This window comes from Choloepus didactylus, chromosome 21 (genome assembly GCF_015220235.1).
Source record: "Choloepus didactylus isolate mChoDid1 chromosome 21, mChoDid1.pri, whole genome shotgun sequence".
NCBI lineage: Eukaryota > Metazoa > Chordata > Mammalia > Pilosa > Megalonychidae > Choloepus > Choloepus didactylus.
The window spans coordinates 4,587,996-4,604,592 of NC_051327.1; positions in this window are offsets into that span (position 1 = coordinate 4,587,996).

Below are 16,597 nucleotides of genomic sequence, written 5' to 3' on the forward strand. Positions count from 1 at the left end.
GCCTTCTGGCTTATTAACCAGCCACGAATGTCCCTGCAGTAACTGTTATGCCAGTGCTTGCTTGACCGGACACTTGGACACCATCACCTAGCCAAGTTGACACATGAAACTAACCATCACATTTCCCTAATTTACAAAACATGAAGTAAATATCCCTGTGTATCTAATGAAGTGGAAAAAATTCACTTTATCAGAATAAAAGAAAAAAATGTATGAAATATTGTCATAAAAGGATACATATTACTAAAGTGTTGGATCAGTTAGAATGCATCTTTTGGATGGTCATAAGGACTATCAGGTAACAATAATATCTCACACTTATTGACTGTGATAGGATTTTTCATGTCTTAATGCAATGATCATGACAGTTCAGTGAGGTAGATCCTATAAATATATTCATTTTTATTTCAGAAGACAAATGGAGGCTTAGGGAAGATAAGTCATTTTTCTGAGTTTACAGAAGTATTAGACATAAGAATCATGTTTCAAATACAGGTGCTCTAGCTCCAGATTTCAGGCTCTTAACAATTGCCCTAATCACCTCTTAAAGTCAGTTTTATTGCTACATTGATACCATCCCAGGTATTACAGAGAGTACAATACCACTCTGGCAGGTGTCAGATTAGAAAGGGAGAAACAGCAGGTTGTTTAATAAAATAATGAATACCTAGAATAGTTTCTTGCAGAAAAAAATGAATTCGACAGAGCCATAATTAATGAATTAATAAACTGACTCAGAAAAAATAAAAAAAAAACAAAAAACAAACAAACAAACAAAAAACTGTTCACATTAGATGATGCAAACCAAAAAATGGAAAGTCATCATGAAGTGGATGCAGGACATAGTCTGGGCAGGTTTACAATAAATTTGAGGTTGGAGGGGAGGAATTAGCATTATGTCATTAGGAACATGCTGAAAAATAACTTAAAAGAGAAATGTTCCTATTTTAAGAAAAGATTTCTATCTCAAAAATTTCAGCCACCATTTAGGAATTAAGATTGAAGAGAAATAGAATTCCAAAAAGAAACCAAATGGCAATTATCATTACTGTAAGAGGCAGTCTGCCAGGGCTTTGTCAAGATACTTCTTCCTAAAAGAGGGAGGGAGGGAGAGAAGGGAGGAAGAGGGGGAGAGAGGAAGAGAGAGAGAGAGAGACAGAGAGAGAGAGGGAGGACTGTAAAGACAGTAGTACTTCCCAGTAACCTCTGCTTCCTAGATTTTGAATATTATGTGAGTTTCAACCATTTAGGGATTTATTTATGGGATACTGAGTCTGAACTCCTGAAACAATGAAAGTCATCTGCCCCACTAACCCCCCTATTAGACTTCTTTTTTAAGAAAAGAAATGTTCTTCCTTGAGCCAATATTTGTTGGATGGTTCATTGTATGTTTGGGAAAACATTTGCAAATGATTTAATGGGGAAAAGCAGAAGCACCACATACAGGTCTGAAGACTGGACAACATGAAATTCTAGGTTATGTTATTTGTAAAGAATAATTTGGAAATACACCCCTAGTGATATGAAATATATTGTATATTGCCATGATCCATGCAAAATCCAAACTCTAACACCATACTGCTTAGACAGATAAAAATGGAAAATATACAACTCAGACTTCCAAAACTACAAGAAAATAAATCTCTATTCTGCCTATATAATTTGTCATTGAAAGGCCTCCTGAAAACAAGAATGGGGTGAAAAAGAGAGGGAAAATACAGGAAGGGTTGAGAATGCAAGTTTAAAATTATTATCTTTAGTATAAGAATTAATCTATGATTCAAGAAAATATTTAATGATCCACAATAGTCTTTATAATACCAATTGTCAAATTTATCTGCAAATGATTTCTTAATTGGGGAAAGGAACTACTGGGGAAGAGGAAGATAGGAAAAATGGCAAAATGATTCTACATACATCCCTATATTACCTGGAGAGAGAGTAAACAAGTAGAAAGCTGACCAGAAATACTATGAGGAAGAGGTCTCAGGGTGAGGAAAATATTTTGTTAATGGATAGTGTTGATGGTAGCACATATTGTGAATGTAATTAACACAATTAAATTGTATAATTTAAAGTAGTTGAGGAGGCGGGGCAAGATGGCGGACTGGTGAGCTGTATGTTTTAGTTACTCCTCCAGGAAAGTAGGTAGAAAGCCAGGAACTGCGTGGATTGGACACCACAGAGCAATCTGACTTTGGGCATACTTCATACAACACTCATGAAAACGTGGAACTGCTGAGATCAGCAAAATCTGTAAGTTTTTGCGGCCAGGGTACCTGCACCCCTCCCTGCCAGGCTCAGTCCCGTGGGAGGAGGGGCTGTCAGCTCCGGGAAGGAGAAGGGAGAACTGCAGTGGCAGCCCTTATCAGAAACTCATTCTACTGATCCAAACTCCAACCATAGATAAACTGAGACCAGACACCAGAGAATCTGAGAGCAGCCAGCCCAGCAGAGAGGAGACAGGCATAGGAAAAAACAGCACGAAAAACTCCAAAATAAAAGCGGAGGATTTTTGGAGTTCTGGTGAACATAGAAAGGGGAAGGGCAGAGCTCAGGCCCTGAGGCTCATATGCAAATCCCGAAGAAAAGCTGATTTCTCTGCCCTGTGGACCTTTCCTTAATGGCCCTAATTGCTTTGTCTCTTAGCATTGCAATAGCCCATTAGATTTTTGAGGAGGGCCCTTTTTTTTAATCCTTTTTTCTTTTTCTAAAACAATTATTCTAAGAAGCCCAATACAGAAAGCTTCAAAGTCTTGCAATTTGGGCAGGTCAAGACAAGAGCAGGACTAAGAAAGCTCTGAGACAAAAGGCAATAATCCAGGGGCTGAGAAAATTCACTAAACACCACAACTTCCCAAGAAAAGGGGGGTTTCCGCTCACAGCCATCATCCTGGTGGACAGGAAACACTCCTGCCCATCGCCAGCCCCATAGCCCAGAGCTGCCCCAGACAACCCAGTGTGACGGAAGTGCTTCAAATAACAGGCACACACCACAAAACTGGGCATGGACATTAGCCTTCCCTGCAACCTCAGCTGATTGTCCCAGAGTTGGGAAGGTGGAGCAGTGTGAATTAACAAAGCCCCATTCAGCCATCATTTCAGCAGACTGGGAGCCTCCCTACACAGCCCAGCAGCCCAGAACTGCCCTGCGGGGATGGCACTCACCTGTGACATAACACAGTCATCCCTCAACAGAGGACACGGGGTGCACAGCCTGGAAGAGGGGCCCACTTGCAAGTCTCAGGAGCCATACGCCAATACCAAGGACTTGTGGGTCAGTGGCAGAGACAAACTGTGGCAGGACTAACCTGAAGGATTAGACTACTGCAGGAGCTTTAAAACTCTAGGATCACCAGGGATATTTGATTGTTAGAGCCACCCCCCTCCCTGACTGCCCAGAAACACGCCCCATATAAAGGGCAGGCAATACCAACTACACACGCAAGCTTGGTACACCAATTGGACCCCACAAGACTCACTCCCCCACTCACTAAAAAGGCTAAGCAGGGGAGAACTGGCTTGTGGAGAACAGGTGGCTCGTGGACGCCACCTGCTGGTTAGTTAGAGAAAGTGTACTCCACGAAGCTGTAGATCTGATAAATTAGAGATAAGGACTTCAATTGGTCTACAAATCCTAAAAGAACCCTATCAAGTTCAGCAAATGCCACGAGGCCAAAAACAACAGAAAATTATAAAGCATATGTAAAAACCAGACGATATGGATAACCCAAGCCCAAGCACCCAAATCAAAAGATCAGAAGAGACACAGCACCTAGAGCAGCTACTCAAAGAACTAAAGATGAACAATGAGACCATAGTACGGGATACAAAGGATATCAAGAAGACCCTAGAAGAGCATAAGGAAGACATTGCAAGACTAAATAAAAAAATGGATGATCTTATGGAAATTAAAGAAACTGTTGACCAAATTAAAAAGATTCTGGACACTCATAGTAGAAGACTAGAGGAAGTTGAACAACGAATCAGTGACCTGGAAGATGACAGAATGGAAAATGAAAGCACAAAAGAAAGAATGGGGAAAAAAATTGAAAAAATCAAAACGGACCTCAGGGATATAATAGATAATATGAAACGTCCAAATATAAGACTCATTGGTGTTCCAGAAGGGGAAGAAAAGGGTAAAGGTCTAGGAAGAATATTCAAAGAAATTGTTGGGGAAAACTTCCCAAATCTTCTAAACAACAGAAATACACAAATCATAAATGCTCAGTGAACTCCAAATAGAATAAATCCAAATAAACCCACTCCGAGACATATTCTGATCACACTGGCAAACACAGAAGAGAAGGAGCAAGTTCTGAAAGCAGCAAGAGAAAAGCAATTCACCACATACAAAGGAAACAGCATAAGACTAAGTAGTGACTACTCAGCAGCCACCATGGAGGCGAGAAGGCAGTGGCACGATATATTTAAAATTCTGAGTGAGAAAAATTTCCAGCCAAGAATACTTTATCCCGCAAAGCTCTCCTTCAAATTTGAGGGAGAGCTTAAATTTTTCACAGACAAACAAATGCTGAGAGAATTTGCTAACAAGAGACCTGCCCTACTGGAGATACTAAAGAGAGCCCTACAGACAGAGAAACAAAGACAGGACAGAGAGACTTGGAGAAAGGTTCAGTACTAAAGAGATTTGGTATGGGTACAAAAAAGGATATTAATAGACAGAGGGGAAAAATATGACAAACATAAACCAAAGGATAAGATGGCTGATTCAAGAAATGCCTTCATGGTTATAGCATTGAATGTAAATGGGTTAAACTCCCCAATTAAAAGATATAGATTCGCAGAATGGATTAAAAAAAAATGAACCATCAATATGTTGCATACAAGAGACTCATCTTAGACACAGGGACACAAAGAAACTGAAAGTGAACGGATGGAAAAAAATATTTCATGCAAGCTACAGGCAAAAGAAAGCAGGCATAGCAATATTAATCTCAGATAAAATAGACTTTAAATGCACGGATGTTTTGAGAGACAAAGAAGGCCACTACATACTAATAAAAGGGGCAATTCAGCAAGAAGAAATAACAATCGTAAATGTGTATGCACCCAATCAAGGTGCCACAAAATACATGAGAGAAACACTGGCAAAACTAAAGGAAGCAATTGATGTTTCCACAATAATTGTGGGAGACTTCAACACATCACTCTCTCCTATAGATAGATCAACCAGACAGAAGACCAATAAGGAAACTGAAAACCTAAACAATCTGATAAATGAATTAGATTTAACAGACATATACAGGACATTACATCCCAAATCACCAGGATACACATACTTTTCTAGTGCTCATGGAACTTTCTCCAGAATAGATCATATGCTGGGACATAAAACAAGCCTCAATAAATTTAAAAAGATTGAAATTATTCAAAGCACATTCTCTGAACACAATGGAATACAATTACAAGTCAATAACCATCAGAGACTTAGAAAATTCACAAATACCTGGAGGTTAAACAACACACTACTAAACAATCAGTGGGTTAATGAAGAAATAGCAAGAGAAATTGCTAAATATATAGAGATGAATGAAAATGAGAACACAACATACCAAAACCTATGGGATGCAGCAAAAGCAGAGCTAAGGGGGAAATTTATAGCACTAAACGCATATATTAAAAAGGAAGAAAGAGCCAAAATCAAAGAACTAATGGATCAACTGAAGAAGCTAGAAAATGAACAGCAAACCAAACCTAAACCAAGTACAAGAAAAGAAATAACAAGGATTAAAGCAGAAATAAATGACATAGAGAACAAAAAAACAATAGAGAGGATAAATATCACCAAAAGTTGGTTCTTTGAGAAGATCAACAAGATTGACAAGCCCCTAGCTAGACTGACAAAATCAAAAAGAGAGAAGACCCATATAAACAAAATAATGAATGAAAAAGGTGACATAACTGCAGATCCTGAAGAAATTAAAAAAATTATAAGAGGATATTTTGAATAACTGTATGGCAACAAACTGGATAATGTAGAAGAAATGGACAATTTCTTGGAAACATATGAACAACCTAGACTGACCAGAGAAGAAATAGATGACCTCAACCAACCCATCACAAGCAAAGAGATCCAATCAGTCATCAAAAATCTTCCCACAAATAAATGCCCAGGGCCAGATGGCTTCACAGGGGAATTCTACCAAACTTTCCAGAAAGAACTGACACCAATCTTACTCAAACTCTTTCAAAACATTGAAGAAAATGGAACACTACCTAACTCATTTTATGAAGCTAACATCAATCTAATACCAAAAGCAGGCAAAGATGCTACAAAAAAGGAAAACTACCGGCCAATCTCCCTAATGAATATAGATGCAAAAATCCTCAACAAAATACTTGCAAATCAAATCCAAAGACACATTAAAAAAATCATACACCATGACCAAGTGGGGTTCATTCCAGGCATGCAAGGATGGTTCAACATAAGAAAATCAATCAATGTATTACAACACATTAACAAGTCAAAAGGGAAAAATCAATTGATCATCTCAATAGATGCTGAAAAAACATTTGACAAAATCCAACATCCCTTTTTGATAAAAACACTTCAAAAGGTAGGAATTGAAGGAAACTTCCTCAACATGATAAAGAGCATATATGAAAAACCCACAGCCAGCACAGTACTCAATGGTGAGAGACTGAAAGCCTTCCCTCTAAGATCAGGAACAAGACAAGGATGCCCGCTGTCACCACTGTTATTCAACATTGTGCTGGAAGTGCTAGCCAGGGCAATCCGGCAAGATAAAGAAATAAAAGGCATCCAAATTGGAAAGGAAGAAGTAAAACTGTCATTGTTTGCAGATGATATGATCTTATATCTAGAAAACCCTGAGAAATCAACGATACACCTACTAGAGCTAATAAACAAATTTAGCAAAGTAGCGGGATACAAGATTAATGCACATAAGTCAGTAATGTTTCTATATGCTAGAAATGAACAAACTGAAGAGACACTCAAGAAAAAGCTACCATTTTCAATAGCAACTAAAAAAATCAAGTACCTAGGAATAAACTTAACCAAAGATGTAAAAGACCTATACAAAGAAAACTACATAACTCTACTAAAAGAAATAGAAGGGGACCTTAAAAGATGGAAAAATATTCCATGTTCATGGATAGGAAGACTAAATGTCATTAAGATGTCAATTCTACCCAAACTCATCTACAGATTCAATGCAATCCCAATCAAAATTCCAACAACCTACTTTGCAGACTTGGAAAAGCTAGTTATCAAATTTATTTGGAAAGGGAAGATGCCTCGAATTGCTAAAGACACTCTAAAAAAGAAAAATGAAGTGGGAGGACTTACACTCCCTGACTTTGAAGCTTATTATAAAGCCACAGTTGCCAAAACAGCATGGTACTGGCACAAAGATAGACATATAGATCAATGGAATCGAATTGAGAATTCAGAGACAGACCCTCAGATCTATGGCCGACTGATCTTTGATAAGGCCCCCAAAGTCACTGAACTGAGCCATAATGGTCTTTTCAACAAATGGGGCTGGGAGAGTTGGATATCCATATCCAAAAGAATGAAAGAGGACCCCTACCTCACCCCCTACACAAAAATTAACTCAAAATGGACCAAAGATCTCAATATAAAAGAAAGTACCATAAAACTCCTAGAAAATAATGTAGGAAAACATCTTCAAGACCTTGTATTAGGCGGCCACTTCCTAGACTTTACACCCAAAGCACAAGCAACAAAAGAAAAAATAGATAAATGGGAACTCCTCAAGCTTAGAAGTTTCTGCACCTCAAAGGAATTTCTCAAAAAGGTAAAGAGGCAGCCAACTCAATGGGAAAAAATTTTTGGAAACCATGTATCTGACAAAAGACTGATATCTTGCATATGTAAAGAAATCCTACAACTCAATGACAATAGTACAGACAGCCCAATTATAAAATGGGCAAAAGATATGAAAAGACAGTTCTCTGAAGAGGAAATACAAATGGCCAAGAAACACATGAAAAAATTTTCAGCTTCACTAGCTATTAGAGAGATGCAAATTAAGACCACAATGAGATACCATCTCACACCAATTACAATGGCTGCCATTAAACAAACAGGAAACTACAAATGCTGGAGGGGATGTGGAGAAATTGGAACTCTTATTCACTGTTGGTGGGACTGTATAATGGTTCAGCCACTCTGGAAGTCAGTCTGGCAGTTCCTTAGAAAACTAGATATAGAGTTACCATTCGATCCAGCGATTGCACTTCTCGGTATATACCCGGAAGATCGGAAAGCAGTGACACGAACAGATATCTGCACGCCAATGTTCGTGGCAGCATTATTCACAATCGCCAAGAGATGGAAACAACCCAAATGTCCTTCAACAGATGAGTGGATAAATAAAATGTGGTATATACACACGATGGAATACTACGCAGCAGTAAGAAGGAACGATGTCATGAAACATATGACAACATTGATGAACCTTGAAGATATAATGCTGAGCGAAATAAGCCAGGCACAAAAAGAGAAATATTATATGCTACCACTAATGTGAACTTTGAAAAATGTAAAACAAATGATTTATAATGTAGAATGTAGGGGAACTAGCAATAGAGAGTAAATAAGGAAGGGGGAACAATAATCCAAGAAGAACAGATAAGCTATTTACTGTTCTGGGGATGCCCAGGAATGACTATGGTCTGTTAATTTCTGATGGATATAGTAGGAACAAGTTCACAGAAATGTTGCTATATTAGGTAACTTTCTTGGGGTAAAGTAGGAACATGTTGGAAGTTAAGCAGTTATCTTAGGTTAGTTGTCTTTTTCTTACTCCATTGTTATGGTCTCTTTGAAATGTTCTTTTATTGTATGTTTGTTTTCTTTTTAAGTTTTTTTTTCACACAGTTGATTTAAAAAAGAAGGGAAAGTTAAAAAACAAAAAAAGAAAAGAAAAACAAGGAAAAAAAGATGTAGTGCCCCCTTGAGTAGCCTGTGGAGAATGCAGGGGTATTCACCTACCCCACCTTGATGGTTGCTAACATGACCACAGACATAGGGAACTGGTGGTTTGATGGGTTGAGCCCTCTACCATAGGTTTTACCCTTTGGAAGACGGTTGCTACAAAGGAGAGGCTAGGCCTCCCTATGGTTGTGCCTAAGAGCCTCCTCCCGAGTGCCTCTTTGTTGCTCAGATGTGGCCCTCTCTCTCTAGCTAAGCCAGCTTGAAAGGTGAAATCTCTGCCCTCCCCACTACGTGGGATCAGACACCCAGGGGAGTGAATCTCCCTGGCAACGTGGAATATGACTCCCGGGGAGGAATGTAGACCTGGCATCGTGGGACGGAGAACATCTTCTTGACCAAAAGGGGGATGTGAAAGGAAATGAAATAAGCTTCAGTGGCAGAGAGATTCCAAAAGGAGCCGAGAGGTCACTCTGGTGGGCACTCTTACGCACACTTTAGACAACCCTTTTTAGGTTCCAAAGAATTGGGGTAGCTGGTGGTGGATACCTGAAACTATCAAACTACAACCCAGAACCCATGAATCTCGAAGACAGTTGTATAAAAATGTAGCTTATGAGGGGTGACAATGGGATTGGGAAAGCCATAAGGACCACACTCCACTTTGTCTAGTTTATGGATGGATGAGTAGAAAAATAGGGGAAGGAAACAAACAAACAAACAGACAAAGGTACCCAGTGTTCTTTTTTACTTCAATTGCTCTTTTCCACTCTAAGTATTATTCTTTTTATTTTTGTGTGTGTGCTAATGAAGGTGTCAGGGATTGATTTAGGCGATGAATGTACGACTATGTAATGGTACTGTGAACAATCGAAAGCGCGATTTGTTTTGTATGACTGCGTGGTATGTGAATATATCTCAATAAAATGAAGATTAAAAAAAAATTTAAAGTAGTTGAAATGGGGAATTTTATGTTGCATACATGTTAGCACAATAAAAAAAAAAACAGGAGAAACTTTATTTTAATTTCCAGTGTATATGATTGGCATACCTTGGAGCTCTGAGGGACATGCCCTTCCCAATATCATGTGGTGTTTGTTTCATTTCCATTGTGTCACATATGAGCAGAAGTTTACATGGTATTTATAGCCAGTTTTATTTGATGAATAGGATTAAAACATTTTGTATGATATATTCTCTAAACACCCCAAATTGTGAAATTATACATGTAATTATAGCAAAATGTAAGTACAGGTGTATATATCTATTTATACAAATCATAACTCAAAATATTTGCTTATCACTTGGACCAATAAAAATCAGTCAACCCTAAAGAAATGTTGCTATATTAGGTTACTTTCTTCGAGTAGAGTAAGAACATGTTGGAAGTAAAGTAGTTATCTTAGGTTAGTCCATGAAAAGATGCTACATTGTATCTAACACTCTTGGCAGAAGATAACTGAATAGCAGAGGGACCTGCTACCCCAGTGTGGTTAGTGTCACCAAGGGTGTGGTTATGCCTTGCAGAGGTCAAGATCATGGAGACTTTGGGAAGATCATGGAGCACAGGAAGAAGACTTTTAAACCTTTAGCTAAGTTTCATCTAAAATGCTTCTAAAACTGCTGTTTGCCTTCAGGGATTACAAGAAACCAGAATTACAGCAAAAAACGGTAGTTAACATTAATTGCTTGCTTTGAAGTCTTTGGAGAAAACGACAACAGATTTTCTCTAGGGTCCTCATACCACAAGAGTGGAAGTTCATACAGGAGTCTTAGCATCTAACCCAACAAGCCCTTCAGAGCCAGGAGATGTACTGCCTTTTGTTTTCAGATTCTGAGAAAGTATGGATATTCTTTCACATGTAAGGTATCTGGAAGATGCCTTTGGTAGAAGCAATTCTCATAGGAAAAATCATTTTGGAGATGTTTCCAACTACTGCAGACACTATATATCTCTATATTTGGGGAATAGGAAGCAGACTCTTTCTACCGAGCTTTTATAGAGGCTCTTGCTTAGCTTAACTCCTCAAAAGCAGTGTCCTGAAAAATCTTTTCTTGGGATTGGGAGAAATAGAAATACTCCAACCTGAGAGTTTTCAGCAGTATATGTCTCCCTTCTCCTGTGAATTTTTGAAAGCATTATAGAAGGGAAAATAAGAAGGTATTTTTTAAAAATCCATATGAAATAAATAAAATGAGACATCCAGAGAAAAAAATAAATACAACTATCTCTAAGTAAGATTTTAAAATATTGAAAAAATGCTAAGGCAAAAGAAAAATAAGTGGGAAGAAATTATAAGGAAAAGTATGTTAGAGACCAAATTAAATGGATTCAAAGATAATACTTTTTGTTAATCCATATACTGGACATCATTTGGGAAAAAAGAAACCATGATAATAAATCTGCACATTGATTGTAAGTTGAATTCAGACAGCAGAAACATTAAACTTTACCAGAATCAAGGAAACCAGGGAGACTTTCTCAACTGAGGGTGATGATGAGCAAGCCAAAGTCAAGGGGTTATCTAACATTGTTTGGAGACATTTTTGATTATCATGATTAAGTGGCATGTGGCTACTGGATTTAGTGGGTACAGGCTAGTGAGGGGTATTGCTAAACATAGTACAATGCAAGGACAACTCCCTACAACAAAGAGTTTTCTAGTCCAGTAGTACTGAGGTTGAGAACTCAGAAATCCAACACTAAGAAAGAATTGTATAAGTGAGGATTGTCGAGAAAAGCTTGTCTACTGATTTGTCCCTAAGTCCTTCAAATCTTCATAGATAGGACCATTGAGAGTCCTCACCTTTGCATGGACCCTCAGGCCTTTATTGGTGGAATAACTGGAACATGTTATATACTGAAAATCTATGGTGGGGGAGGTCAGATAGCATAAGTACTTGAATTAAAGCAAACACCAACAGCTGGGCTTGGATACACAGTGGGAGGAATTATCCTCAGAGAGGAGAGGCACATTTTTCCCAAAGAAGGAAATAGATGGAAAGAAGGGAGTCACAGGTGGATTAACATGCTTATAGGTTGACTTGATAAGAAAGTCAATGGTGTATTTATTAGCTAGTCTATACTTCCATCTGTGAATAGAAAAACTTTCTGAGAGGGAAGAAAAGATGGTGGAATGGAATAAAAAGAATAGTGAAGATTTATAATAGTTATTAAATAAAATGAGAGAAATAGCTGACTATGAAATGCTAAAGAACTATATATATATATATATATATATATATATATATATATATATGAAAAAATGAGAGCATAAAATCATGACTCATGCAAATATAAAATAATGACTGTGTATCAACAATTTTACTGAAGTCATTAGTTAATGAACTAAACTTGCAAACCTGGTAAAAGGAGAATTCAAAGAACCAAATTTTTATAGATTAGGAATGCACAAATAAATTTACAAATAGATACAATACTGGCTTCTTACACAGGAGGGAGAGAAATCAATTACTCTCTACTGAGCAAAATAAGCATGTCTATGGGCAAGTATCATTTTACTGCTACCAGTTATCCAAACTTACAGAATGCTAAAGTAGAGCCAGGACAATAAAATAACACTGATGAGTTGATAGGTGAGGCTATTTCAAAGTCTTTTATAATTTTTCACTACAGAGATCATGGAAACATTCCTGGATAAAATTGACATATGATATCCTGGATTGACTATATAGTACACTGATGAGTGTGAAGATTTCCCTAGTTGCATCTACAGTATGGAAAAAATAAAATAGATGACAGTGACCCAGAGTTGCTATGTTGCCACTTTGGAGCAGTGAATGAACAGGACTGTGAGTATAAAGAGCCTGTCAAAGGAAATTGTTTAAACACTTATAAATATAACTTGTTAAGAAAGGTACTATCATTCTCATATTATAGATGAAGAAACTGAAATTTAGAGATTAACTTTTATTTCACGGGTACTGAGTTTCAGAGGCAAGATTCAGTCACTTGTCTAATTCAAAATGTTTGTCCTTTCTATTTTATCAGTAGATTTCAAACTATTCCAAGGAATTGCATTGTACCTCAAAGGCAAAGCCACATCTGATGGTGAGAAATGTAGAACTTCTGCTCCTCCTCCCATGAGGCTTCATCTGGAAAAAATGCTTTCATCTGTTGTGGAAATAAAAGAAGGCAATCCGTGTGGGAATGAATAGAGTCTATTTATTTAGAGTTGACTACATCAAGGTGGATAGCCACCAGCCACTTGCACTTAGCAGAGATTCAAAGGCAGGCAGGGGAAAGAGAAAACTTATGGTTAATAAAAGGGGAGGCTTCAGGCAGCTCTAATTAGAGGTTGTTGGAATCTAATCGGAAAACTGGACATGGGCTAACTAGAAAAGGAGAGTCCTTTATGATTGGCCTGGGGAGTATATTTGGCTTTTTCTCTTTGGTCCTGAGCTGGAAGTGTGGCAAAAAGTAGGGAAGTGGGAAGTCATTTACCAAGTACTCCCCTTTTTAAGTTGATCACTGAAATTTTGTGGTTTGATTTCCTGGGCTAGTTGCTGCAGAGGTGGTAAGTCAGGGTTGTATTGTCGTATCTGATTTTGTCACTGTCAATTTGTACATTCAGCCTCTGTATATACGTATCAATTTATAATTCATATTCATATGGCATCAGACTTCTGCCCCTCACAAGGAACAGTTGCTCCATAAACTTCTATACTCTCTAGAGGACTACCCAAATAGCTTTAGAGACTCCCCTCAGAGACAAGTTCTCCTGCCTATGTTGAGGACTTTCCTATTCTGTGTTCTCCTACTTGCAAGCCCCAGGGACTCCCAGCAAGGGTGGATATCTGGGGACGCCCAGGATGGGTCGCATTGTCTGGCAGGTCAAAGTGATCCAGGACAAGGGGTCTAGGACCGGGTCCAAGGCTGGAGTTTCTGATAGAGGCTTAATTGGGAGTCTTCTGGAAGACTCCCACTACTCCTTAATACCCCTTCCTTTTCTATCTTTCTCTCTTTTTCTCCCTCTCATAGGCAGAGACACAACCAGCAGAACAACAAAACATAGGTAATTCTATCACCACCAACTCCGCTTGGATGCCCCTGAAATACTGGGACAATTTCCAGCTAGGTGGCCTAAAGTGGAAGATGCTAACTTTCTTCTGCAACACAGCTTTGCCCCAGTATCAATTGCAGAATATAGAAATTTGGCTTAAAAAAATGGCACCCTAAGGTTTGACATCCTACTGCAAGTAGACCTTGTTTGCAGGATACAAGGGAAGTGGACAAGGTTCCATAAGTCCAGACCTTCATGGCCCTTTACAAAATCCTAACTTGGGAGGGATCTGTCACCTGTGTTATGCCTACACCTTGGATAATACTCAAGCAGACATTCTAGATGACTGCTTCTTAAGCTCATCTCCTGCTAACAATGGGGCCCTTCTGCAAATGCTGAGGCTGCCCCCTCTCTGGCACATGAGCCTGCCAAGCACCCTCCCCCTGGATGGTAGATCCCTCACCTTACCAATCTTCCAGCTCTTCCTCTCTAAGATGAGGGTAGGGTAGTCCCACAGGAATTACCCAGAGTGGGACCTCTAATCACCCTCCTCCAAACAAACGTCTTCCTTTCTGGGAGGTGACAAATGGAGATGCTGGGACCAGCCCCATATATGTGCCATTTTCTATAACCAACCTGGCTTAATGTAAACAAAAACTAGGGCACTTTTCAGAAGACCCATCCAAATTCACTGAGGAATTCCAATCTCTCTCACTTTCCTTTGACCTTACCTCGGGAGACGTTCACATGGTACTATTTACCTGCTGCACCGTGGAGGAAAAACTCCATATACAGGCAGAAGCCCAAGCCAATGCCAATAATCTAGCAGCAGCCCAGCCAAGCCAGTACCCAGTAGGGGCTATTGTAGTACCTGATAATGACCCCAACTGGAACTACTAATGAGGGTAGAAAGATTTAAAACACTGAGACCATGTGATTGCCTATCTCGTAGCAGGAATGAAAAAGGAACCATTAAACCAGTAAATTATGATAAAATTAGAGGGGTAACCCTGCTTTATTCCAGGGACACTTAGTAGAAACCTTGAAGAAATATAGCCATATACCCTAACTCCCAGAAAGGATAGAGGGTATTAGAAACTCAATTTATTAGCCAATCATTCACAGATATTTGGAGGAAATTGCAGAAAATGGCTATGGGCCCACAGACCACCTTTAATCAAATGCTAGACACTGCTTTTAGTGTTTTAATAATACATATAATGGAAGAACTGGAGAAGGACAAGTGGAGTCAGCAAGAGACAGGTTCATTTAATAGCAGTCACTGTAAGTAGTGTCCTGCAGCCACAGGGTAACCCCAAAGGCCAAACGGGACAAAAAGGCAACTGTTTCATGTAGGGGAAGTTGAGACATTGGAGCAAAGACTACCCTGGCCTGGATGGGCCACTGGGACCTTGTTCTCGATGCAAAAAGGAACAAGAAAAGGAACTGTGCCCAGCTCTGAAGGGAGAAGGGGAGAGATCCCACCACAGGGTTGGCCTTGAGTTAGGACTAAAGGAGCCCAAAGTCCAAGCCAGCTCCCAGTTCCTAGCTAGGTATAAACTGCAGGAGCCTCAGGTGACCCTTGCCATAGCAGGTAAGACTATTGACTTGTTAATTGATATGGGAGCCACTTCCTCTGCCCTTAGCCATCACTCTGGAACCTTGTCCCCAAAGACTTGCATGTGATGGGAGTTGATGGTAACCTGAGGATCCACCAGTTCACACCACCCTTAAGTTGCAGATTAGGAGATGTTCTTGTAAGCCACCAGTTTTTAGTAGTCCCTCAAAACTTTAGTGCCCCATTCTCACTCTTGGGAAGAGACTTCTCACAAACCCCAGGAACAACCCTCTACCTTGTGGCACCCACCAGCCATCCCATCCTAGCCTTATTGCAGAATGTAAACCCAGGCAAAAATCCAGTTTAAATACTCCAGACATTCAGTTCCAGATAGAACCCCTAGGTTTGATACCAATAAATACCTGGGAGGACTATCAATGCTCAGCCAATAAAAATCTCTTTCAAAGACAGAAATGCCTTTCCCCAAAAGAGCCAATACCCTCTTAAGCCAGAGGCAAAGAGAGGGCTGCAACCTCTAATAAATAAGTTTCTACAACAAGAGCTTATAGTACCCTGCCTGTCTCCTTGCAACACTCATATTCTTCCAGTGTTGAAACCAAATGGAGACTACTGAACGGTACAGACCTCAGAGCCATCAATGAGACCATGGTCCCACTCCATCCTATAGTACAGAGTCCCTACAGCATCCTCACCCAAATACCAGGGAATTCAAAGTGGTTCACTGTCTTAGACCTCAAAGATGCTTTCTTTTACATCCCCCTTCACCCAGTTCCCAACATCTGTTTATCTTCCAGTGGTATCCTCATGGATCTACAGATACCTGACAATACACCTGGTCAGTGCTCCTGCAGGGATTTTGAGATAACCCCCATCTATTTGGGAATGCCCTTGGTAAAGAGCTAGGGGAATAAAGCCTTGAACCTGGAGCCCCACTCAGGTTTATAAATGAAACACCAATTTGTAGTTCCACACTTGAAGCCTCCAATAAAAATACTCTTTAGGATTTAGACTTCCTGGGGAAGCCAGGGAATTTAGTATTGCATT